Source organism: Drosophila suzukii, chromosome 3, assembly GCF_043229965.1.
Source record: "Drosophila suzukii chromosome 3, CBGP_Dsuzu_IsoJpt1.0, whole genome shotgun sequence".
Lineage (NCBI taxonomy): Eukaryota > Metazoa > Arthropoda > Insecta > Diptera > Drosophilidae > Drosophila > Drosophila suzukii.
The window spans coordinates 48,107,593-48,134,371 of NC_092082.1; the positions used below are offsets into that span (position 1 = coordinate 48,107,593).

Here is a 26,779-nt window from a genome sequence, read left to right on the forward strand (position 1 = left end):
AATTAAAAGATAGGATGAAGATTTTCGTAGACGTTCTTTAAAGATAACACATCCCTAAACCGAAGAATGTAATTGTAACTGAAAATGGCTAAAACTGGTGCCTCTACTTTTATCAGGGTTACACTTACAGTTCCTTTCCCTTTTTCCAACTTAATTTTGTAGAATAGTGAAATGTGTTGTATTCTAGAGTAGGTCAGTAAATTTTGATTATGTTAACAGTTTGCGTCGTTGGCTCGGCTGACGCTGCAGAATGTGCCGACCGCTTGGCGGGTCAGTGTCTGTCCGTATGAACGCTGAGATATCGGAAACTATAAAAGCTACAATACTGGGATTAGGCATGCAGATTCCTGGGATTCCTCCGCAGCGCAAGTTTGTTTCAGCAGGGTGCCATACCCACTCTAAGGCCCACAAGCCGCCAAAACTGTGGATCCTACAGATTTGATGCTAGAATACAAATTTTAACTGAAATGTTTTGTTCTCATCAATACCAATCGATTGACCCAAAAAAAAAAAATCGTAAATATGAACGCGGATATCTCGGAAACTATCAAAGACAGAGAATTGTGATCTCAGATTTAGATTTCGTAGCCTTGTACGCAGCGTAAGTTTGTTACGCGAATATGCCCACAATTTTCAAGCTACAAGTAGGTACAAAATTTTAACTGAAATGTATCGGTCTCGTCAATACCTATCGATTGACCCAAAAAAAGTTTGCCACGCCTACTCGAACGCCCATAACGCTTAAATCTGTCTACCGCTCACAAAATCATATATTGAGATCACGGGTAGGTGGCGCATTTCAATCTCGCTTTGCTGCTTGCATATCTCAATTTCCCTTTGGACCCTTTAGCTGACTAACGGGTATCTGATAGTCGAGGTACTCGACTATAGCGTTCTTCCTTGTTTTAAATTATATGCATTCATAAATTTCCTACAAAGAATAACGACATGGCTCATATACCGGTTTGATATGATCGGTTTACTTACCTTTCGGGGAGAAAAAAGGATTAAGCATGAAGGTGTATATATTTGCGCAGAGCATCTTTATTTCACAATGTTGCACACTGTCTACCGCCCACATTCTTAAAGATTTTGTAAAAGCTTAAACTAAAATATATTTTGTTGATAAATACCTATCCATATACGGAAAATCGCACCATTCGCATGGTTTTTTTTTAAAGTTATGACTAACTAAGTTAAACAGACTTTGGCATGCTCAGTAGTACCAATTTCGTCCTATAGGTGCCGTGACGCTGGTAAGTGTGGTGTGTACCGCGTCGGTAGAAGTGCTTTTCAATTTTATTTCATTTGAAATTAAAAAAAGAGTATTGGGTATCTGATAGTACTTCTGATAGCATTTATTCTTGTCTTTTTGTTGTATTACCTCATTGCGATCACACAGGTTGCCGCCGTACTCTATAGTCACTTCCTTTGTCAATAAAAGCTCTGTAACTGGAGATTCAAAGATGCTCTTATGCGTTGTTCATTACATGCTTCATATTCAACACTGGTTGCGTTCAAGATACTGTTAAAAGCTTGAAATATATTAAATCTGTCCGTTTTCCGTGGGTGATGTTCCCGAAAATTAAGAGATAAAAAAAATTGGTACTCACTCATTTTATGTTTTGTCGGAGACTTAAACGGAGTTTGAGAAAATTCTTATATCGCCTTGTTCCAGCCAGATTTTCATACATTTTGAGTTTCGAAAAAAATTGCCGTAGGAACAATCAAATAATTAGAGTCAAAATTATAGAAATACCGTTATATCTCGTTACCGTTATATTTCGTTTTCTGTAAACATATGCGGTAGTAAATTGAAATGGAACATGTCTTAAAGTTTCTGTAGTTAGTTTTTAGTAGGAAAGTTTTGCACACACAAAGCTCCCACAGGAACGACCTGCAGAAACTCCGGGTGGCAGAAGTAAGCTTCTGTTCTTGTTTTTAATCGATTTTTCTTAAATAAATTTTAAAGTTCACATATCAAAAATATTTGTAGTAAAAAATGAGGCACTCAAATTTTTTGCTTTGCCAGTTCCGACGCATTTGAAGAAAGAGAGGCGGCCTGGACCTTTTTTTGATTTTTAAGCGTCTGCCCAAAATAGAACAGATAATCTAATGTATGCAACTTTATTTTCTTTACTTTCGGTGAACATTAAAATGTAACATTATCTTAACATTTCTGTAATTATTTTTTAGTTTTCTACAAATCTGAACACTCTGTATACTATTGACAATGCTCCTTTGGGAACGTCCTGCAAGGGTAAAGGCCGAAGTAAGCTTCCTTTCTCGTTTTATATAATGATTTTAGTCGGAATTTTACAACGCAGTGATCTAGCTATGTCGGTATGTCCGACTGCCCGTCAGTATGAAGGTTTCTACGAGAACTAGCCTCTCTGTTTTAAAGCTATGAAATATTCCCAAAAGTGGTTAGTCTGCTGCAAATAGTACATAGCGGGAAAGAGCCGGATCGGAAAACTATATCCCATCTCACATAGGAATTAAGGAAAAATAATTTTTTATAAATTGTTTAATTATAGTCGATCTAGCCATGTCCGTCTGTCCGTCTGTCCGTCTGTCTGTCCGTCCGGATGAACGCTGAGATCTCGGAAACTATGGGAGCTAGGCTATTGAGATTTGGCGTGCAGATTCCTGAGCTTCTTACGCAGCGCAAGTTTGTTTCGGCACAGTGCCACGCCCACTCTAACGCCCACAAACCGCCCAAAACTGTGGCTCCTACAGTTTTGATGCTAGAATACAAATTTTAACTGAAATGTATTGTTCTCATCAATACCTATCGATTGACCCAAAAAAAAGTTTGCCACGCCCACTTTAACGCCCACAAGCCGCGAAATCCCGTGACGCCCACAATTTTCATGCTAGATAAAAAATTTTAACTGAAATGTATTGGTCTCGTCGATACCTATCGATTGATCTAAAAAAAAATTTGCCACGGCCACTCTAACGCCCATAACGCTTAAATCTGTATACCGGCGGTAGGTGGCGCATTTTAATCTCGCTTTGCTGCTTGCATATCTCCATATAGCTGAGTAACGGGTATCTGATAGTCGAGGTACTCGACTATAGCGTTCTTCCTTGTTTTTTTAATTAAGCCGAGCCCTTGTCCGAAAAATCATTTCCTGAACTTCCTGTATCAGTCGTGACAGGGAATATTTGTCGAGTTCCGCATCGACAAGAGTAGATAGGTAATACGGGAGCTGTCTCACTAGGTAATAAATCATGTCAAAAAAGGGGGTGGTGGTGACCCTAATTAGTCACGCATGGTTGCGCGAAGGTGTTTTAATGACCTAATTAGCATAATTAGAAAAAGGGGTTGGTGATGGTGGAGACCCTAATTAGTCACTTAATGAGGTTAGAAAGGGGTGTGTAGGAGTGTGTGAGAGGGGTGTTTTGATATGTCTTGTTTTGTCTTGTCTTTTTCTCACCCTAAAGGTGTGTGTGATAGGGAGGCAAATGACATGTGTAGGATTTTGTGGTTGTTTAGAGTGATCTTTACCCGAATAGGGTGTGTAGGAGTGTAAGAGGGGTGTTTTGTCATGCGTATGAATGTGGCCCCATTAATTCCGCAGTGATGCAAATGTTCTTGGGACAACGACGTGTTCAATTATTATGTGTGATGTTTATTTTATATTATTATTTGGAATCAGAAATACAAAAACTTAAGTTGCAGTGTTACATTTAATGATGTACAAAGGGTATGCTTATTGGCATGCGTAGCGCGTGAGATCTTGGCACCGACTGACTTTATTAAAGTTTTATTCTCTCTCGCGCTCTCTGGATCATTAAAAACGACGACCACTCCTGGTCTCTCTGATTGCTTGCTCTTCTGGTATTTTGCGACCATCCCTGTTTCCTACATTCGGCCCTCCTGACGTGGTGTTCGTCCCGAACTCCTTCATAAACTCAGCCAAAGTGGATGTTTTCAAAGGTCCTTCGCTATCTCCAACTTTCTCTACATCATACCTGCCAATGTAATGGAACTTCTTTCTTTTTCTTCGTCATGGCGAACGCATTACAATCAGTGATTATTTTGAATTTCGTTCCCAAGACATATACACGCCATTTGGTCAGTGCTGCGATGACTGCTAGCACCTCCAGCTCGTATGAGTGATATTTTTCCTCACATGGTTTGGTTTTCCGACTCATGTACATGACGGGGTGCAACTGACTGTCTTCTGGATCCTTTTGTAGAAGGACTGCGCCAAAACCAAACTTAGACGCATCCGTGTGTATCTCTTTGGTCAATTTAGGATTGTACAGCTTCAAAACTGGTTTCCTAGTCAATGCTGCCTTTAATTGCTCGAATGCTACCTGCTGCAATTCTCTGAACTCAAATTTGACATCCTTCCTCAGCAAATCTGACAACGGCTTTGCTATAACCGCATACCCATCTACGAACGTCCTAAAATACGATGTCAATCCAAGAAATCGCTGTATAGCCTTACGATCAGTGGGTATGGAAAAATGTGCTACCGCCTGAGTTTTTTCATCACTGGGTGTAGACAAATGCGTCACCGTTATTAATAAGGTCCCTAAGAACTGCCATTATAAAACGGGTAAAAACTGCCGGTGAGTTTGAAATGCCAAAGGGCACGTAGAAGAACTCGAATTGTCCATTCTGTGTAACAAATGAAGTATACTTTTGTGAGTCAACTTCTACTGGTACATGAAAATAACCGTTTGTTAAATATAGTGTTGTGAAAATCCTCGCGCCCTGTAACTTCTCTATAACGCTGTCCATTTGTACCATTGGAAAGTTATCCCTCACAATTTTCTCGTTCAACTTGCGGTAATCGCTACACAACCGTTTCTGTCCGTTCTTTTTTGCTACAGGTACGATCGGAGAAGCGAACTCTGAAGTACTCGGCTTGATAATATTCTGTTCGAGCCACTCTTGAACCTGCGCATCTACTACCTTCTGATCGGTGTAAGGAATACGTCGAGGATGTTGAAATACTGGAGATTCATCAGTGAGTATAATCTTCATCTCGACAGGGCAATGAATATTTCTCTTCGGCTTGTATTCGTCCGCTTCACGATACCTCTCTGAGAGTGTGGCAAGTGAGATAGTTCTATATCTTTCTTAGTTTCTGTCTGCTCTAAAGTGATCATACACAAGCTCCCAAACTCAGCCAACAACTCTGTGCATGAACTTCTGTCTTGTTCTTGAACGTAGCGCTTTTGTGACTCTCTGCTCTGCGAACCAGTTCTGTTCCGTTTTTGGTTATCTCCATATCAACGCTGTCTAAGAGAGTTCGACCATGTCCTCGTCCGATATGATGTGGAACTCTACCTGAAGGTTAATACCATCAATCTGCACTGGAATTGTCAGACTTCCAAAAGTCAAAATCTGGCTTTCTCCTATTCCAGTCAAACATTTTTGGTCACCTGTCAATTTATCTACTCCAAGCTTTAAGAAAATACTGCGCCGCATTAAACACAAATCCGCTCCCGTATCTATCAACCCTTTAAAGATAACTTTTCCGACCGAAATGTACTTCAACTCCAGTGCTTGTTGGCATCGCCCTGCCTTCCATCTGTACAAGATTTGTTGTCTTTTCCTGCTTCGCTACCATTTCGACCTTGCACTGAGCTGCTCTGTGTCCTGGCTGGTTGCATCTGAAGCATTTGTAGTCCCTCTTTGGGCAATCTCGTTTGACATGACCCTCGTCTCCACAGTTGAAACATTTCCTAACTTTTTCCACTGCCTTTACTGACTCTTTCTCACCTTTATTGAAATGAGTGTCATACCTAACTTGTTTTCCTGATCCTCGCATCTTCTGATATGCCTCTATTTGTACTTTCAACTGTCTCATGCTTTTTGCTTGGTAGAGTAAAGCCTTGTTCACCTTGGAGTCTGGAATACCGTCGACAAAGTATTCGATCAAGCTCTCGTCATCAAGATCAATTGGCTTTGCCAATTCCATTAACGCGTAGAGGTACTCATGCAACGATTCAGTTTTCTTTTGCTGCCGTTTGCCAAGTCTACGATGAACCTCTGCTGATGACACCCTCACACCGAATTCGTCGAGCAATATGTTTTTCAACGATCTCCAATCCCGAAAATCTCGCTGACTACGTACATAAAGTTTGGCCGCTCCACTGAGCAATTGTTTAGCAAAAATAAAGATCTTTAATTGTCTCCATTCCACCGTCAGTGCACACTCTTCTAGTTCCTCAATCCACTGATTAATGTCAGGTGAATTAGTTCCTGAAAACTGTGACACACTTCCCTCCACATCCTTTAATGTAAACCACGACCTACCTGAAGCTGAATTTATTGTCTGAAGGTTCTGCCCTTCTACGACTGCATTTCTTTCGGACCTACCACCTGCCTGCATATTATTGGAATGTACGCTTTCGAAAGAGCCCTCATCATCCTCATCCACTTCGATGCCTTCATTGTCTTTATCAGCTTGCAAACCATAGTGAGCAAGCAGTCTATTTTGCAACTCTGGTTTTCTTCCATTTGTGCTGAGTCCCAGCTCTGTTAACTTTTCGCGTAAATCTGCTACAAGCAGTGCCAAAACCTGTTGCCTGTTCATATTGAAACTTAAATATACTTATACAATATAGGAGTAATATAGATATAGTAATATAGATTAATATAGATAAGCAGTAATATCAAATATAAAATACACAGCCAAATTACTGCTTTACGGTATACGTTACGTTAAATCAACAGCTTTATGCCCTGCTTGAAATTTGCTACGTTATATACGAAAGTACTTCTTGACTCTCTTCTTGTTGTTGGAGTTCGTCTCGCCGCTCTCTTCGTAGTTAATTTTCGCCATCCAAAATTGCTGAATTCTTGTCTCCTCTTGTCGCCTTCAGCCAATTTTTCCGCCACTCACCAAGAATTTCATCAGAACGAACCGTCTGCCGTCTCACACATACAGCTTTGAATTCGTCTTCCAGCCGCCAAAAGTTCACCACCAATACAATTCCAAATTTGACTTCTCTTTGCTCGCCAACTATTGGTACTTCTCCAGATCTTCCTGCCCCTTCTTCGGCGATCTCCTCCTGTACCAGTTCCAGCTTCCTTCGTCTTGACCAGCCTCCTGAACACCGGTTCCTTAGCCTTGACCAGCCTCTTGAACACCGGTTCCTTAGCCTTGACCAGCCTCTTGAACACCGGTTCCTTAGCCTTGACCAGCCTCTTGAACACCGCTTCCTTCTTTTATCTTGACGCGCAAATTTTGCGATCAGCCTGCTTCTCTCGCTTTGACCAGCCTCCTGAACACCACTTTCTTCGCCTTGACCAGCCTCCTGCCTTCCGCTGGTTGCCGTTCACCACAAAATTTTTGCGCTGCTCCCAGATTCGGTACTCGCTGATTTTTCGCTTCCTTTTTTGTTACGCCAGTCGCCTTTGAGTCGGTTTTTCTTCTACCTCTTTTGCGTTGCAAAAATTGAATTTCGCAACATTTTCTTCTCGTTGTCACGCACTCTGTTTCTTGCTAATTTTTTGTCTTCTATTGCGCAGCAATTTTTGATTTTTAGCAACTGCTACTACCACCGCAATGCACAAGTTTATACCACTTTTAAACACACAACTTATTAGTTTAATGACTGTAGTTTGTATTTGATCCAAATTTATTCCGGTTGAGCCCCCAAAATTGTTGCCCCATTAATTCCGCAGTGATGCAAATGTTCTTGGGACAACGACGTGTTCAATTATTATGTGTGATGTTTATTTTATATTATTATTTTGAATCAGAAATACAAAAACTTAAGTTGTAGTGTTACATTTGATGATGTACAAAGGGTATGCTTATTGGCATGCGTAGCGCGTGAGATCTTGGCACCGACTGACTTTATTAAAGTTTTATTCTCACTCGCGCTCTCTGGATCATTAAAAACGACGACCACTCCTGGTCTCTCTGATTGCTTGCTCTTCTGGTATTTTGCGACCATCCCTGTTTCCTACATGAATTTATGATTGCTTGTGTGTGAGGGGTGCAATGGTTGCACACAGGTCACTTAAAGTATGTTGCTTCTAACTTGTATTAAGTTAAGGGGAGGGTAATATTAAATGTTTCAATTCTATAGTGGAGGTGGTGGTTCCTAACAGAATATACACAAAAACAAATGAGTTCGTTTGTTTAGTTAAATACGTTTTTATTTAGAGAAGGGTGTTTTGATATGTCATGTTTTGTCTTGGAGGGGTGTTTTGTCATGCGTATGAATTTGTAAAACTATATTTAGGCGGAGGGGAAGTTGTTTTGTTATGCGTGGGCGTTTTGTTGATTCAATTAGGGTTGTAGTTAACATCTGTTATTGTAACCTGTCTGCGGTCGTGTGGTCAAAAGGTGTTGGTTTGAGGGATATTAGACCGCATACTTTGTGGTGTGAAACAAGCGTGAGTTCGGTAACCTCCCCCTCTTTAGCGAGCATTAGATGGGAAAGTGAGTGTAGGAGTGTAAGAGGGGTGTTGGTGGTGGTGGTTCCTAACAAAAACGTTGTTTTGTTATGCGTGGGCGTTTTGTTGATTCAATTAGGGATAGCTTTAATAGGGTAGATTCAATTAGGGTTGTAGTTGACATCTGTTAGTGTAACCTGTCTACGGTCTTGTGGTCAAAATGGTGGTGGTGGTTGTGGTTCCTAACAGAATATACACAAAAACAAATGAGATCGTTTGTTTAGTCAAATACGTTTTTATTTAATCATATTCGTGTTAAATTAGTCTTTTAAATAAATGAATGCATCTTTCCATCAATTTTAAGGCGTCTTCTTCTTTCTTTTCAACATGCATACACCTGCAAGTGTCAGGTCCAACTTTACAATCATCATATGCCCATGCACAGGATGATAGGTGTTCTCCATACTTTGAATGAATTACTGGGGTGGCTTCTACATCTTTAAAAAATGTATGAAATGATTTCAATTTCGTAGCATGTTCCTTGAACTCTTCAATTTTTGAGGAAATCATTTTTTCTTTCAACGTAATAGTCTGAATGTTTATCTTAAACTAAAGTTTGGTAGAGATAAATCTTTGTATTATACTTAGAAAACAGATGTTAAAAAATGCAACAGCTGATGATAGACCCACCCTCGAATACAAATTCAAAACAATAGAAATTTTTTTTTTTGGTTTTCTCTTTATTTTAGAATTTCAATATATGATGAAATTAATTTTCTAGCTCTATATTGTTGAATTACAAAATGAAAACAAGCACAAGTTTCTATATTATCATTAAAAAAAGTACATAAATTTAAATGTTAGTAATTTCAAGTCCTCTTTTGAAATCATATTTCCAAATGTATTAATAAAAAAATTAATTTTATTTATTAAAGAAGAATAAGTCGGTATATTAAGATTGTTATTAGAATCAGTCATTTCGTAAACTTATTTTCCCGACTCTCAAAATGTGAATGAATTGTTTAAAAGGTGTTTAGGAGTTTTCGTTTGTGTAAAAGTTTAATATTTTATGAGCATTGTTCAGAGAGCAGACACCATTCCGAGCATGTAATGAACAATATGGAAAGTGATTTCCATCCATTATTTTTAGAGAGGGACAACCAATTTCATCAATGTTAATTACATTATCAATTTTTAAAAATTTTTGTAGGAATAACCTTTTTTGATATCCCTTACAAATTATTTCCTGTTTTTTAATTATTTCTCTTAAATACATGTGTGATTCTTTGAAAAAGTATACTCCATCATTCCAATAAATTGTATGATGTTTTTTTGTTAGCCAAGTAGCTGTTTTTCTACATTTTTTATTCAATTCAATAAAATCATGTGGAGAGTGTATGATAAAATTAAAATTTATGATTGTTTCCTTTTTGAATACGACTCCAATTTCTTTTAGAATAAATGTATTATTATTCCCAAGAAATCCCTTCACATCAATTGCAACAATGTCTTCACTCATGATTGATTCCATTCAACGGGTTATATTCAACTAAACGATCATGTATGAGCACGCAATATACTTGAACATTTTCGATAGTGGGCTTGGTAAGTTCAATTGAAATCCTAACATCAATGGGTCCCGATTTAACCATTTCATTTTGATATGATAAGTCTATTACGATAATAGGAGCTTTAGTTTTAAAAAACTCTGTAGGTGATAGTAAAGGAGATTCACTTCGGTTATAGTAGCTAGTTTGAAACTTGCAATACATTTCATATAGGTGAGCAAATCGATCTTTTTCAAAGTCCAAGTTTAAGTCATCGTAGGGATATGTTTCAGAGTTTAAGTAGACCTTAAGATTTCTTAAATTGTTTGTAATCAGATGGTGGTTTTCCTTAAATCCAATTAAAGCAAATCGTGGACGTTCTCGGTTAGCAGCTAATTTAACATTCCAAACATGATCTGTTCCAATACTTAGTTTAGGATTAATGTATGTATCCCAACTACGGAATGCAATCGGTAGATTGGTTCCACTTTTTATAATATCATACATTTTAATTTTCGTTGAATCGCTGGGTGTTATATGAGGAATTTTCCATGTAATATTAGTCATATTGAGATAATATTTTTCGACTAATTGTGTATTTTCAATTTTATCTTGCTCAAGTACATCATTAAAATTTGTTGATATTAATAGTGCTAGTTCATGTTTACAATTTAATAATACTTTTTTGAAATCTTCAGCAAATCCAAGTAGATTTTTAAGGGGTGTTGAAAAGTTGAAGTGTGGGCTTAAATTGAAATCGGCTCCTCCACTCCATCCAGAATTGTAAAGTCTCTTGTTTTCAAATTGATTTAAAGAAACAAAGTTTTTTATTGTAGAAGTAATACCACTAAATTTTGTTCTATATATCTAAACGCCTTTTTTTCATAGTGTATTTCATCTAAAAAGTATGCCATTCAATTATTTCTCATTCTCCCAATAACATTTTGAGTTTGTACCGCTCCCCCTTCCTTAATTAGGGTAATATCTCCTTGAAAATTTAGAAGACTGTCATGGGGGAGTACATATTAATCTTGATTTTGAATTGTACTTCTTATCTGATCATTTGGTTTAAATGATTGTTGATAGGGTGAATAACTGTGATATTCTTTCTTTGATATACTATCATCAGAGAAAGGTTTTTCTCGTACTGCCAATACTTCATTCAACCCCATAACTTTAGTTAGGCTCGCACTTTGAAGCCCAGTGATTTAAGAATTAACTTATTTTTTAATGTAAGTGTGTGTCTTTTTGGTTTCGATCCTCTTCCTATAACTTTATGTTTTAAAGTGTGCTGATGATGATATTAATATTATATGTAAACGAATTGTATAGTTTTCACCGCGTAAATTTATTAGTTCACCGTTCTGATCAGTTATGTGTATAGAGAGTGGATTTATTTCTCTAGTGCTGACTGGTATCTAAATAAGATTGTGTGGTGTGATATTAATTTTATAGTCCGGTAGAACATTAATTCCAAATTCGTATAATGAATGATCTTGTCTACTATCAATATATGATCCGCTTACAATATTACATACTAAGCGTATTGTGTTTCTTCTTAAAATGTTGACAGGTTGATCAGATATATATGTTTTTTTCAAGCCGGGGTAAATTATTTTCTTATTGAAACCAAGCAATTGTGCAATGGAGTTGTTTCTATTAAAATAAATAGGTTCCCTGGTAGTGGTAATATGAACTTGAAGTGTGTTTTCTCAAGATCATAATCTTTTAATTTTTTTTTTTTAGAAAATCATAAATATCATTTAGTTCATATGACCCGATTGGAAGTTGAATTACTTTATCACCAATATGAAATAGATTATTATTTATATCAACATTGGGTATAGAGTTGTACATATGAAAGTCAATGAGTGCACACTCATATTCACCATTTGTCAGTTCAATGGGTGGGAAATAAGAAATGTTTGTAATGGGTTCATTGCCATTTAATGTAAGAGTGAATGATCTACTCATTTTGGGGTCTAATAATGTACTGTGAAAATATAGCTTACAGAATGAAACTTATATTCTCAAATAATTATAAATTCATTAAAACCCTTCCTGTATCTTCCCTTTTCCATATCGTTATCTTTACTTATTATGAGGAATCCGTATTTATCACTCCAACACTTTTGACAAATTTTCATAAATGAATCATAGGACATATCAGTATTTAAATGATCACGATATATACGACGCATATTTAAATCATCTTGTTTAAACATTATAATCATATTCGCGCTATCACGTATTAGATGTTTTGGAATATGAGTATGTGTTTGACATAGGTAAAAAGAATCTATATTTTTATGACGCCCCATACAGAAATTTGAACGAATGTTGTTTTGTTTTTCACAAGCAACATCATCAAAAAACAAAATAGTGTTTTCTTTAGCCTTAGCGGGTGGTAAAACTTCATCATTTTGTGAGAACGTATAATATACCATTCCCTTTATCGGTTTAATTAGTTTCTCTGAATACTCATACTTTTGTTGATATAAACTCTTTGAGAATACATATATATTCTCAAATTTTAGCCCGTTTGGACTTTCAAAAAGGCTGAGCATAACATTTGTTTTTCCACAGTTTGAGGGACCGACAACCAATGCTCTTATTGTATTGGGTAATAAAGAACTATGTCGTGGAACTGAATTTGTTAATGAATGATCACCACCCTCGATACTTCTAACACAGATTTCTTGTTTTTGACGTATTAAACGCATATTCACGTGTGTAATGTACTTCATTCGATGAGAAATGCTCCTTGATTAAACATTATATAAAATGGGTAAAAGTTTTTGTAACTGTTGCAGTCAACAAAATAATTAACACACTTCCATTTGAAGTACATGTTCCTGGTTATAATTTTTGTGGACCTGGAACAAAGCTAAAACAAAGGTTGGAGCGCGGTGATCGTGGGATAAATCAATTGGATGAAGCTTGTAGAGTACATGATATTGCATATTCACAATATAAGGATCTAGCTGATCGACATAAGGCTGACGCAGTACTAATAAATAAAGCGTGGGAACGTGTTGGTTCAAAAGATAGTAGTATTGCAAAAAAAACAGCAGAATACTTAGTTACAAATATTATGAAAACAAAAAAGAAATTCGGAATTGGTGTGAAAAAGGGAACAAAGAGAAAGTGTATGAAAAGGCAATCAAAGGTAAAGAGTTTTTCAAATGTTATTCAAATAGGGCATTGAAAACTCGGAAGCCACTAGATCTAATGAGTGCGATTAAGGTTGCACGTAAAGCAGTCAATAAATCAATTGGTAGAAGTAAAAAAAATTTTAAGATTCCTCGTATTATTAATGTACCGAAAATTGGTGGTTTTTTTACCTATTGTACCCATTTTGACTGCACAAAGTGCATTAGGAAGTCTCGCCTCTGGTAGTGCAGCCAATGCTAAAACTATCAATAATGCAAATATGGGGAAAAAACAATTAGAAGAGAGTAAACAACATAATAAGAAAATGGAAAGTATTATTATTTCTTAAACCTTATAGAAAATTTATGGATTATATCTTAATCCATTTAGAGGAAATCCAAAAAACTAATTACTAAGCTACCTAAAAAACCTCTTTCAAATTTCGAAATTTTGAATTTTGCTCAAAAGTACATTCCACATTTCCGAGGTGTGTTTATGAGAGACTCGCTGCCCAAATCTCCTTGGAGAGAAGAGTCAGGAATTATAAACCTAGATGATAGTTCATCAAATGGTACGCGTTGGGTAGCTTATAACAAAAATAAAACAAGTATACATTACTTTGATATTTTTGGAAATTTACAACCCCCAAAAGAAATTGTGAAATACTTGGGGAATAACATTAACTATAACTATGAGACAAGTTTTTTAATAGTACCAACTGTGGACACCTGTCCCTCCAATTCTTACTCTCTATCCCACCCTAACTTTTACACTATGATCAAGTAATTTCTCTATGATTCTTGAAACCCACCCTATTTACATGCTATTCACTGCTCTGATTGGTCGATTCTAAATCAAGAATGAGAAAGAACAGGGGGGTTAGTTTACCTCAAGGTATAAAAACTCGATCAAAAGTTATTCTAACTCACATTTAAAAACCACCTGCAAACAGTCTCAACCTAAAAGTTTCAAGCTAAAACGTTCTCAGCCTAAAGTTTCAACCTAAGAAATCTTGCAATCATCAAAATCAGCAACAAGAAGAACAACATAAAAAACAGTTAAAACAGTAAAACAATTAAAACAGATACAACTGCTAAAAACAGCTGAAAACAACAACAAAACAGCTACATCTGCTAAAAAACCGGTAAATTAAACCACAAAAACAGTTACAACTGCTAAAAAACAACTAAAATCAACAACAAAAACAGGTAAAAGCAACAAAAACAACGAAAACAACTACAAGAAGAAACAACTAAAAATGGTCAATCCTGGAATGATGAAAGTACTCAAGGATTTTAATGGTAACGCACCAAAACCTATTTTAACAAAGACGAAGATGGAATCGGAGGTGTACTACCTTATTCAACGGGCACAACGTAAGAAAACCACCTTTGGGATGGCCCTCACTCTTGAACTTGAGGAGTATATGCTGTACTTGTCGGAACGATACTCAGATAGTTTAGAGGATTCAACAATTGAATATATAAAGGATAATATTTTTTGTATTATTAAAAGGAATGAAAACAATCTCTATTTAAAATTAAATAAAGCTTAAAATGTATTACTTTTTAATATTATTAATGTATCTATTTTGATAAATAAAAATAAAAATAAAATTTTATAAAACTCAAACTCAAACCCTTTGTTATATTTAAATTATATTACATTTTTCCCAGTAGCACATGAGTATCAGAGAAAACGACAACAATGAAGCGTAAACTTTTAGAACAATTGACGAAAAGTAGAAATTCATTAAAAAGAAAATTTGATGAATTGAAACAAATAAAAAATGAGAACGTATCAAATTTGGAGAAAACTTTTAAACCTATTACAGAACCTTTACATGAATTACTCACTGAAAATAAAAAATTGAATAAAAAGGAATATATTAATGATACACATGATATTAAGACTAAGTTCAAGAAAGAGAAAATAAGAGTACCTAAAAGTAAAAAAGAAAAAAGGTAACACGAGAGAGTAATCGAAAGTGATAGTGAGAGTGATGCTTATGTTGATGCTTTTTCACGACAGTCTCTTATAGATGAATCTGATGTTTCACAACAGTCTCTTATAGATGAATCCGATGTTTCACAACAGCCTCACACAGATGATTTAAACGAAAGCCTATATGAAGAAACCGGGGTGAAGTACAAACTCAACATTAATTAGTTAAAGCAAGAAAAGATTTTAGACAATAGTTATGGACCAAGAGAAGAAAATAATATTTTAATGTTGGGTAATACAAAACTTAAAATTAAAAAAAATTTGATGGAATTAGGAAGTGGAAACTTATGGACTCTATCACCAGGTCTATACTCTTTAATTTTTCATAATAGTCCTAAGGATTATACTAAGAATGATTTAGAATCATATAAAAACATTTTAATTGAAACAAGTGCTCACAAAAGAAACTATCAACCAGATGGTCAAGTAAAGGGGAATCGTTCTAAAAAATATTCTTCAATTATTAAACCATTAATATCATCTTCAATAAATGAAGAACATACTGGTTCTGGGTATATGAGACTACAAAAAATACCACCAAACTATGTATATTGGGATAATGTTAATGAACTTGTTGAAAGATTGCAACTCTTAATGGCATCGAGAGCTGCTGGTAATAATAACCATACTAATGAAATTGCGGGAAGCAAAAATAACATATTAATAAAATAGAAAACATTTTCTCATTTTGTTTAATAGTAAAATGTCTATTGTCAAGTTTGGTCACTTTTCAAATGATAGAGATTTTTCCTCGCTTTTCAAAAGGGAAGTTGAAAGTCTTACAGGTATATATCTAGACACTGATGGTCACATAAATGTTCAGAAAAAAAGAATAAAAAAATCTTCAAAACCAATAAATGGAAATGATTTGGCTATTAAATTTTATGTTGATGATAAAATTAATGAAGCGAAATCACATCAAATGGAAACTATAACTAAATCATTTCAACTACGAAATAAAAGAGTATCAGAGCTGGAAAGTAAAGTAATAAAAATGATAACTCAAATGAAGTATATACATAATTCAATAAAAGAGTTTGTTGATAAATTGGAAACCTCCACCAATCATTCGTTCTGATCAGACACAAATAGATGGAATAATACTTCGGAAAAGTCCATTTGCACATCGTGAAAACGAAGAAGTTTTAACAATTAATGTGGATCATACATAAATATACAACTCTTTCATTATTTATTATACCCGTTACTCGTAGAGTAAAAGGGTATACTAGATTCGTCGGAAAGTATGTAACAGGCGGAAGGAAGCGTTTCCGACCCCACAAAGTATATATATTCTTGATCAGGATCACTAGCCGAGTCGATCTAGCCATGTCCGTCTGTCCGTCTGTCCGTCTGTCCGTCTGTCCGTCTGTCTGTCCGTCCGGATGAACGCTGAGATCTCGGAAACTATGGGAGCTAGGCTATTGAGATTTGGCGTGCAGATTCCTGAGCTTCTTACGCAGCGCAAGTTTGTTTCGGCACAGTGCCACGCCCACTCTAACGCCCACAAACCGCCCAAAACTGTGGCTCCTACAGTTTTGATGCTAGAATAAAAATTTTAACTGAAATGTATTGTTCTCATCAATACCTATCGATTGACCCAAAAAAAAGTTTGCCACGCCCACTTTAACGCCCACAAACCGCGAAAACCTGTGACGCCCACAATTTTCATGCTAGATAAAAAATTTTAACTGAAATGTATTGGTCTCGTCGATACCTATCGATTGATCCAAAAAAAATTTGCCACGCCCACTCTAACGCCCATAACGCTTAAATCTGTATACTGCCGGTAGGTGGCGCATTTTAATCTCGCTTTGCTGCTTGCATATCTCCATATAGCTGAGTAACGGGTATCTGATAGTCGAGGTAAAGTAAATCTAAGCGTATGAATTTAAAATATTTATCTAGTCGCCACCGCCACCAAAAATCTAAACGCAATACTAATACCCCCTTAGCAACTTTAAGAATTAATTGTTTTGAATTTGCAGAAGTTTTATCCCAAAAAGTAATTAATGCAGAGAGACGAAAAGATAGGATTGTTTATGACAAAATATTGAAAGATGCTGATCTTCTCTCCAAACAAGAGAGTAAAAGAGAAGAGATAGAAGAAGAAGAAACAGGTTATCTTAGTGATGGTCCACAAATCCATGAAATTGAAATAGAGGAAGCAGAAAGAATTAATGGGATATATTTAAGAAAGAGAACTTTAGCAGCTCAAATGATGGTCGAATATTTAAATAAAAAAGAAAGTCAGATTAGCACAGATATAATACCAATTAACGATATTAACGACTTCAAAATAAATAATAGTGATATTATATCATAATCTGATTGAGTAGGGAAATATGTTTGTTCTTGCAGAATATAAAAATAGAAGATGAAAATAATAATTCGATTAAATTAAAAAAAGGTGAGTTTAATACATATATATATATATAATTTTATATACTAATAAAATATATATATATATATTTTCAGAACTCCAAAACATTAATAAAAAAGTTGAAAATAATATTTTGGATGGAGCTCAAAAAGGTTGGTTGAATACATATAAAATAATATTTGTATATATATATATAGTAAAATATTTATATTTTCAGAACTCCAAAACTTTAATAAAAAAGAGGTTGGCAAATTTTCTCTTAATTTGTATGGTGATGATGATGATGATGATGACCATGATACAATCCTTTATGATGATGAAAATCCGAAACCATGTATTCCAAGATCATCTAGTGAGGATGAAACTATTCTTGTTGAGGGTGGTATAGAAAACTATGTTCAAACTATACCGTTTAATTTAGATGAAGATAATGATAAATACATTAAATCAATTCCTTTAAGTAATGATGACAATAAAGTGTATAGATTAGAGGGTGGTATAGATAACTATAAACAAACTATACCACTAAGTATAGAAGAAAGTAAGCAAATTGAATGTAATTCAAAGAAAATATTGTAATTCTGTTCTGTCTTATTTACATTTATAGGTTACATTTATTCATTTTTTTTTACAATCTAGTAAATTTAATTCTAGTTCTGTATAAAACATTTCAAATTCACATTCATCTATATTTTTCTTAAATTTTTCTATTTCAATCTCTTGATAATTATTTCTATTAGGACAATTCTCTATTTCTTTTATTCTTTGTTCATAAACATAAATATTTGAATCTATTTCATTAAGTTTATTTTCTAATCTTTTTTCTTCTATTTTATAATGTCCATATTGTAGTGTATTAATTTTATTGTCTTGTATAAGAACCTTTGTGTCTTTATGACTGAGAACTACTTTTTTACATTTAAATGTTGATAAAAGATGATTTTTAGATCTAATCATTGACATAGAGCCTACCACTTCCTCTTCCGAAAACAAACATTTTTTAAAACTATTAAAAGTTAATTGATCTATTGCACTTCTTTTAACATTTGATTTTTTCACTGTTTTTTCAGAGCTGTCATTACTATTAGATGTTTTAAAGGCATACAGTTTTGATCTCAAACCAACAATTTCAGTCATAGGTCTTCCATTGAGTTCATCTTTAAAAAAACCCAACCTTTTTTATTAGCTTTAGGAAAATTATAGAGATTAAGTAATTCATCAGAATAATCTGATGTATCAAACTTCATCTCAACATCATTCTGAATATCTTTATAAAAATCTTCAGTGTTAGTAAACTCAACAACTTGATTTCACAATATAACTGGACAAATTTATATAATTGCTTGGATATTGAAAGTGCTACGGAACTATTTTATAGTGTCCTAAACTCTTTTTTCAGTGAATGTGTTCCTGACAGTTTTCCTCCTAAGTTAGACAGGCCACCTTGGTTTACCAATCAGTTGCAAAGACTTAGAAACCTAAAAACAAACTTCTATAAAAAGTACAAAAAGTCGGGTAGGCCATCCGATTTTTCAAGATATGTGGTGGCTCGTACTAATTTTAATGTACTTAACACTCATTGCTATTCCATGTATTTGAACCAATGTAAATTTGAATTTTCAAAGGATCCGAGGAAATTTTATAACTTTGTGAATGCTAAGCGAAAGTCTTCAGCATTGCCATCATCCGTACGATTAAACTCTATTGAGGCATCTACGGATCCCGAAATTGCAGATTTATTTGCTGAATTCTTCCAATCTACTTATAGTTCTGTTTCATGGTCTAATTCTAGCTACCCTAATCACTTAAACAGGGCAAATTGTATTTTTTCTCCTGTAATCACCGAGAGTTCTCTCTTAAGGGATTTAGAAACTATAACGCCAACCTATTCTCCGGGGCCAGATGGACTCCCTGGGTGTGTTCTTAAGTTTTGTGCCCGAACTATTTGTAAACCCATTCTTAAACTTTTTAATTGGTCTATCTCATCATCTGTTTTTCCTACTATCTGGAAAGATTCTTATATTATTCCACTCCACAAAAAGGGTGCGAAGGTTAATGCTCAGAACTATAGAGGAATCTCCAAATTGTCTGCAATTCCTAAAACATTTGAACGCATTATTACCTCTCAGTTGCAACATTTGTGCTCCTCTTTAATATCGCCGTGTCAACATGGTTTTGTTAAGCGTAGATCGACCACCACTAACCTGCTCGAATTGACATCTTTTGTACTAGATGGATTTAACAAAAAACAAGGAAGAACGCTATAGTCGAGTACCTCGACTATCAGATACCCGTTACTCAAAGGGAAATGGAGATATGCAAGCAGCAAAGCGAGATTAAAATGCGCCATCTACCGGCGGTAGACAGATTTAAGCGTTATGGGCGTTAGAGTGGACGTGGCAAATTTATTTTTGGATCAATCGATAGGTATTGACGACACCAATACATTTCAGTTAAAATTTTTTATCTAGCATGCAAATTGTGGGCGTCACAGGTTTTCGCGGTTTGTGGGCGTTTAAGTGGGCGTGGCAAACTTTTTTTTTTTTATCTAGCATCAAAACTGTAGGAGTTACAGTTTTGGGCGGTTTGTGGGCGTTAGAGTGGGCGTGGCAGTCTACTGAAACAAACTTGCGCTGCGTAAGAAGCTCAGGAATCTGTACGCCAAATCTCAATAGCCTAGCTCTCATAGTTTCCGAGATCTCAGCGTTCATCCGGACAGACAGACGGACAGACGGACAGACGGACAGACGGACAGACGGACATGGCTAGATCGACTCGGCTAGTGATCCTGATCAAGAATATATATACTTTATGGGGTCGGAAACGCTTCCTTCTGCCTGTTACATACTTTCCGACGAATCTAGTATACCCTTTTACTCTACGAGTAACGGGTATAATTACAGACGGACGTTATATATACAGATTTTAGTAAAGCCTTTGACTCTGTTAACCACTCTCTTCTTTTATTCAAATTAGATCTGCTTGGGTTTCCGAATAATCTGTTAACTTGGATTTCAAGTTATTTGAATGGTAGATCTCAGAGGGTTTTATTCAAAAACGCTGTTTCCAAGATGATCAACGTGACATCTGGAGTGCCTCAGGGCAGTCATTTAGGCCCTTTGCTGTTTACTCTGTTTATAAATGATCTTCCTTCTATCGTAAATCACTCTCGTGTACTAATGTATGCTGATGATATTAAGCTTTGTTTTTCATATAATAACATTGAATCTGGTTTCTGCTTGCAGTCAGACTTAAATAGATTCCAGGAATGGTGTCAGTACAACCTTTTGAATTTAAACTATCTTAAATGCAACGTTATGACTTTTTATAGGGGTACGCCAACGTTCATGAGTTACTTTCTTCAGAACATGTCCTTGGACCGAATATACTCAGTAAACGATTTAGGTGTTCTCCTAGATCCTAAACTTAAATTTGACTCCCACATAACCTCTACTGTAAATAAAGCTATGAGTGTTCTTGGGTTTATAAAGCGTTGGTCTAAAGAATTTGATGATCCATACACTACCAAATTATTATTTACCTCACTTGTCCGACCTAATTTAGAATACTGTTCTTCCGTTTGGAGTCCTCAGTATCAAGTGCACATTGACCGTATAGAGTCCGTACAGAAACAATTTCTTCTTTTTGCCTTACGTGGTTTGAACTGGGATCAAAACGTCAGGTTGCCTTCTTACTCGAGTAGATTGCTATTAATTAATTTGCCTACTCTAGTAAGCCGTAGAATTATGCTTGGTACTATTTTTATGAATAATCTTATCAGAGGCGATATTGATTCTGTAGATTTGGTAAGCCGCCTAAGTTTCAATGTTCCTGTTAGACTAATGCGAAACTACCATCCTATTAACTTGCCACGATGTTCATCTAATTTTAGTCAGCATGAGCCCTTTCGCGTTCTTTCTAATAATTATAACAACCTGTATCATTTAATTTGTTCCTCAACTTCTATCCCTGTACTAAAAACTAAAATCTTAGCTCATTTGCTTTAATCTTGTTGATCTATGTTTTGACCTGTCTTTATTTGTTCTATGTACCTTCCTCGCGAACCGTATTTGCCCGAAATAAAAATGGACCCGCGCGTAACAAGCACGTGCTTGGTGTCGTTTGGGCCACTTGTTTGTACTGCTCTTAGTGCATCAACGTTCAACAATAATAAAATAAATAATAATAAAAGTATATATAAAAGAATGTGTATCCATATAATTTAATTGAACATTTTCATTGTATTTAGGTTTGATATAATTATAATGAAAATCATACATTTTCCATTTCGATAAATCTAATACAGCAAAACCTAAATATAAAGGTTTGTTGTACAATACATTTAATCTTTTCATTTGAAAGGCAAAGAAGTTTTCTGAAAATTGTTTGACACTATGGAAGTTTGACTTTGAAATAAAAGATCTACCCAAATGCCTTTTTGGACCAGAAGAATCGGATGGTGAAGCACTTTCCCATTCAGTAATTAATTTAATATTAACGCGCTTATCGACATTTTCCATTGTTTTTCCGTAGACAGCATTATTTAAAAGTTAAAAAAAATCTTTTTCAAATGTATTTTTTGCATTAGTTCTATGGAATGCATTCAAATCAATATATGTTTTTAGCCTATGAATTTTTGTTAGAATTAATCCATTTTCTATACACTGTTGAAGATTTTTATAGTGAATTATTTATTTTTCTTTATCCCTTAAATCAGCAATTTTTTTTTATTTAGTCTGACTTTGTCGGTAACTGATTATTACAACAAAATGGAAGATCGTTGTGTTTATTGTGCAATTTTAAAGGATATTTTAAATCTACCTCAAAAATGTATTCATATTCACTATCATCTGCAATCTCTGTAATGTTTATACTATCAAGTTCCCCCCTCGAAATCCATTCAAAACATCCATATGGTAAAGATTGTGATATAGCCCAACCATATAAATTATTTGCATCCAAATAAATCATAAATAAATGATGATTTTTGAGTACTATCAAAATTCTCAACATATTTATTATTTGCTTTAGCATATCTACATGTACATTGTACTAAGCCACCACGAATACCACTTTGAATAAATTTATACTGATCTATATCAGTTAATAAATCTAATTCAATTTTAGTACATTTTAACATAGCTTCCCATGATAATCCTGGTGTGGTCTTCGAAAGTTTTCAAAGACATCAGACATTAATAAAACATATGTTTTTAAATATAATTCTAAATAATCTTTAAGATTATTGCAAGAAAACTCATTCCATACATTTTGTGCGTGAGTATAATTTTCAATTGAACATTCATTTTCGGTTAAGGAACTATAGAAAGCTTCTCTAGGAGGTAATTTACTTTCATTTAATTTCTCAACTGAATCTAAATATTCATATGGAAATACACCCTTTCTTCGCATTAAGTTGAAATGATTTTCATTAGGGAAAAATGATCTTGTTATATACATTTGTTCACTATCTAGATTTGAAGCTAATGTATCTAATGCAGAAGGAATTAATCGAAACGAATCTAGAAAACGGATTTCAAAGTTATCACCATTACTTAAAGTTATAATTTTTGAAATTGATATATATTGTTCCTTATTTAATGGAATTACCTTTATTTTACCAGGTATGATAGCCAAATCTTAAATAAATAGATGGCAATCATACCTGGTGAAATTGTGGAAGAAAACAGGAATAAATTTTGGAGCTTTATATTTTAAATTGCACTCATTATGGCTGCCCCCTAAATTTTCCTGTGAAGTGACAGTGACCCCTAACTCTGTCCAATAAAAGAGGAGTGTTGCATATATGACAATTATTAGATTTTTGGAAATCATCTTCTTCAACATCTGACATTATTATAGAAACAGAATTTGAAATATAGTTTTCATATATAAAAGTTAAATTTTCTATTAGAGATAACACGAAATTCATTCCCGAGCTGAATATAGCTTCTAAAACAAACTTATCTAAACTGTTATCATGTGCACACTTTATATAGTATGCATATGAAACAGGGTATGTATATTTATAATATTTAAATTTAATGTTTCGTTTTTATTAATTGGTTGAAGGATGCATTCAAAGTCAGCGTAAACTGTGAATGGGACCATCACTTCCTTTTGAACATTTGTGTACCGTAATGTGGCATCCTTCATGTTGGGTAAGCGTGAGACTTTTTTCCCACAGACTTCTGAATGCCGGTTGGCAGCATCTTCACTCAATGAGTAATTTAAGCAAATTTGACAGAACCATTTTTTTGGTTTGTCTCTCGAAACTTGAGAGGAAACCAAACTAAAAAAAAGGTAAACGAAATTAAAACAATTTTTTTTAAGTATGAAAGCAAATAAATATTATGAAATTTAAAAACAAAAACAAAAACAAGATATAGTAATGATATGATAAAACAACTTACTTTGAGAGATTTTTAATCCAAGTATAGTGTGCTTTACATCCTTCCTCCAGTATCAACATATTTATATAATTTCTTCTCACTTCAGGGGAGTAAAATTTAGGTCCGAATATAACTCCATCGTCGAACCCGAAAAGTGTAATATTTATATCTTTATTTATTTCCATAAATTTCGATATATCAGCAGGCTTAAGTGGAAATTGCAATCCAGTGAAATTTAGTGTGATCCCATTAACTTGAATGACTTCATCATTTAAATTGACTTTATAGGTTGTGCATCTGTTCGCATTCTTATTTAGATTACTTAAGGCTGCGATTAAGCTCCATTTAAAACAATATTCATCATTTGTGTTTTTTACATTTGTAATTGCTTTTTTAGCTTCTAAACAAGAGCGTAGTAGAGATGATCCTCTTAAAGGTGAATATTGATTAATATTCATCTCCAATCGAATGAGATGAAGCAAAGTCCATCCACTATCCCTTTCTTGGAATTCTTCCATCCTCGCCAAAATTTTTTCCATGTGTTCCTTGTATTCATTTTCTATATTGGAGTAGGCACTAATTATTGTCATCTTACTTTGAAATTACTTTATTTCAATGCATTCCTTTTCTTCCTTCAAAAGTCCGTACTCTCCAAAAAGTTCAAAATTTATTTTCTCCGATGAATAACTTTTCAACAATGGATACAAGTGAGGTAGAAAAGCTTCTCCTGCTTCCTCCATAAATTGTGTTGGATAAATTACATCATTGTTGGTGTCTTCATATAGGTAGTGAACAATCCTTGAATCCACTGGTTCAACAAAATTCTTCTTATGTTGCTCCGTTCGCAGATGATGAGTCCACGAAATATTACCCGATAGGGTAATTTTGCACTTTGAACAATACTTATTAATTTTTTTGTTTTGATTTTTGTTTTGTTTTTGGAAGTATTGTATTGTTACTTGTACTTTTCACTTTGTTATACTTTACTTTAACTGTAAAGTATTTTACGTTTTATCAATTTGATAAGTTTACACAACACAAATCTGGGTAGTTCCCAATTCACACAACTTTACTTTACAGTTAGTAAAGTATTTTAATTTTTATCCATTTGATAAGCTCATACAAATCGAATTCGGATGGAACGTAAATTAACACAACTTTACTTTAGCTTTGAATTACCGGAGGGTTCACACGACGATTCTAGATGGTTCGCTCAACTCAAGTAGTTTTCTAAAACTGAACTACTTTCCACATTTTTCCTTAACACATACATTTTTGAAAACTTAGAAGGTAACCGTTTTCTCTTTCTATAAGCGAATGAGAAAAAATTTTCAAATATGACTAAATAAAAACGTATTTGACTAAACAAACGATCTCATTTGTTTTTGTGTATATTCTGTTAGGAACCACAACCACCACCACCATTTTGACCACAAGACCGTAGACAGGTTACACTAACAGATGTCAACTACAACCCTAATTGAATCTACCCTATTAAAGCTATCCCTAATTGAATCAACAAAACGCCCACGCATAACAAAACAACGTTTTTGTTAGGAACCACCACCACCAACACCCCTCTTACACTCCTACGCTCACTTTCCCATCTAATGCTCGCTAAAGAGGGGGAGGTTACTGAACTCACGCTTGTTTCACACCACAAAGTATGCGGTCTAATATCCCTCAAACCAACACCTTTTGGCCACACGACCGCAGACAGGTTACACTAACAGATGTCAACTACAACCCTAATTGAATCAACAAAACGCCCACGCATAACAAAACAACTTCCCCTCCGCCTAAATATAGTTTTACAAATTCATACGCATGACAAAACACCCCTCCAAGACAAAACAAGACAAATCAAAACACCCTTCTCTAAATAAAAACGTATTTAACTAAACAAACGAACTCATTTATTTTTGTGTATATTCTGTTAGGAACCACCACCTCCACTATAGAATTGAAACATTTAAGATTACCCTCCCCTTAACTTAATACAAGTTAGAAGCAACATACTTTAAGTGACCTGTGTGCAACCATTGCACCCCTCACACACAAGCAATCACAAATTCATACGCATGACAAAACACCCCTCTTACACTCCAACACACCCTATTCGTGTAAAGATCCTTCTAAACAACCACAAAATCCTACACATGTCATTTGCATCACACACACCTTTAGGGTGAGAAAAAGACAAGACAAAACAAGACATATCAAAACACCCCTCTCACACACTCCTACACACCCCTTTCTAACCTCATTAAGTGACTAATTAGGGTCGCCACCACCACCAACCCCTTTTTCTAATCATGCTAATTAGGTCATTAAAACACCTGCGCGCAACCATGCGTGACTAACTAGGGTCACCCCCACCCCCTTTTTTGACATGATTTATTACCTAGTGAGCCAGCTCCCGTATTACCTATCTACTGACAAGATCCATTTGGTGTTAGAACTTAGTTGTCTCCATCATCAACTCGGTCATTTTCCACGTTTTCCATATCGAAGAGATGGGAACCGATGTTGCTACCGCTCTCCAAATCCACCAAGCTCCATTTCAGAAAGTCCAACTCTTCTATAGTATCGTAATAGATACTACCAAATTGCCACTGTAACTCCTTAATACTTTCAATATTTCTATAAATATTTGAATTTTCAACAATTCAGCAATTCAACAGTTTAGGGAATACCCTGAATGAATATATACCCTTTGATCAAATTACTGTTCTCCCTTTACAAAATTTTTTCAATGTCGTAACTTAGTTTGTCTGTAATGGCTTCTATGACCTTTTTCTTTGCGGAGGGTCAAACGTGATTTTTACGTCACAGTTTCTAAAGCAATATTGCTTAGGAATGTCCACCTTACGTTTCCACCTTATGACTTATCACTTTTTTTGGCCCATACAAATATTATAAA

The 26,779-nt window shown here is 34.9% G+C and overlaps 1 protein-coding gene across 2 annotated transcripts in view; it reads left to right on the forward strand.

The window, feature by feature from the left end:
- The window catches only part of nAChRalpha4 (nicotinic acetylcholine receptor alpha4), a 449,450-nt gene that overhangs the window by 346,286 nt on the left and 76,385 nt on the right, over nt 1-26,779 (forward strand). The window contains exons 9-11 of one of the 2 annotated variants that reach the window (XR_011604420.1): nt 17,443-17,491; nt 17,560-17,616; nt 17,682-19,037. The exons of the other annotated variant lie outside the window; for it this stretch is intronic. The gene's annotated coding sequence lies outside the window, so the exon portion shown is untranslated. Of the gene's footprint in view, nt 1-17,442; nt 17,492-17,559; nt 17,617-17,681; nt 19,038-26,779 lie in introns of those variants that run through there. 2 annotated transcript variants of the gene reach the window in all.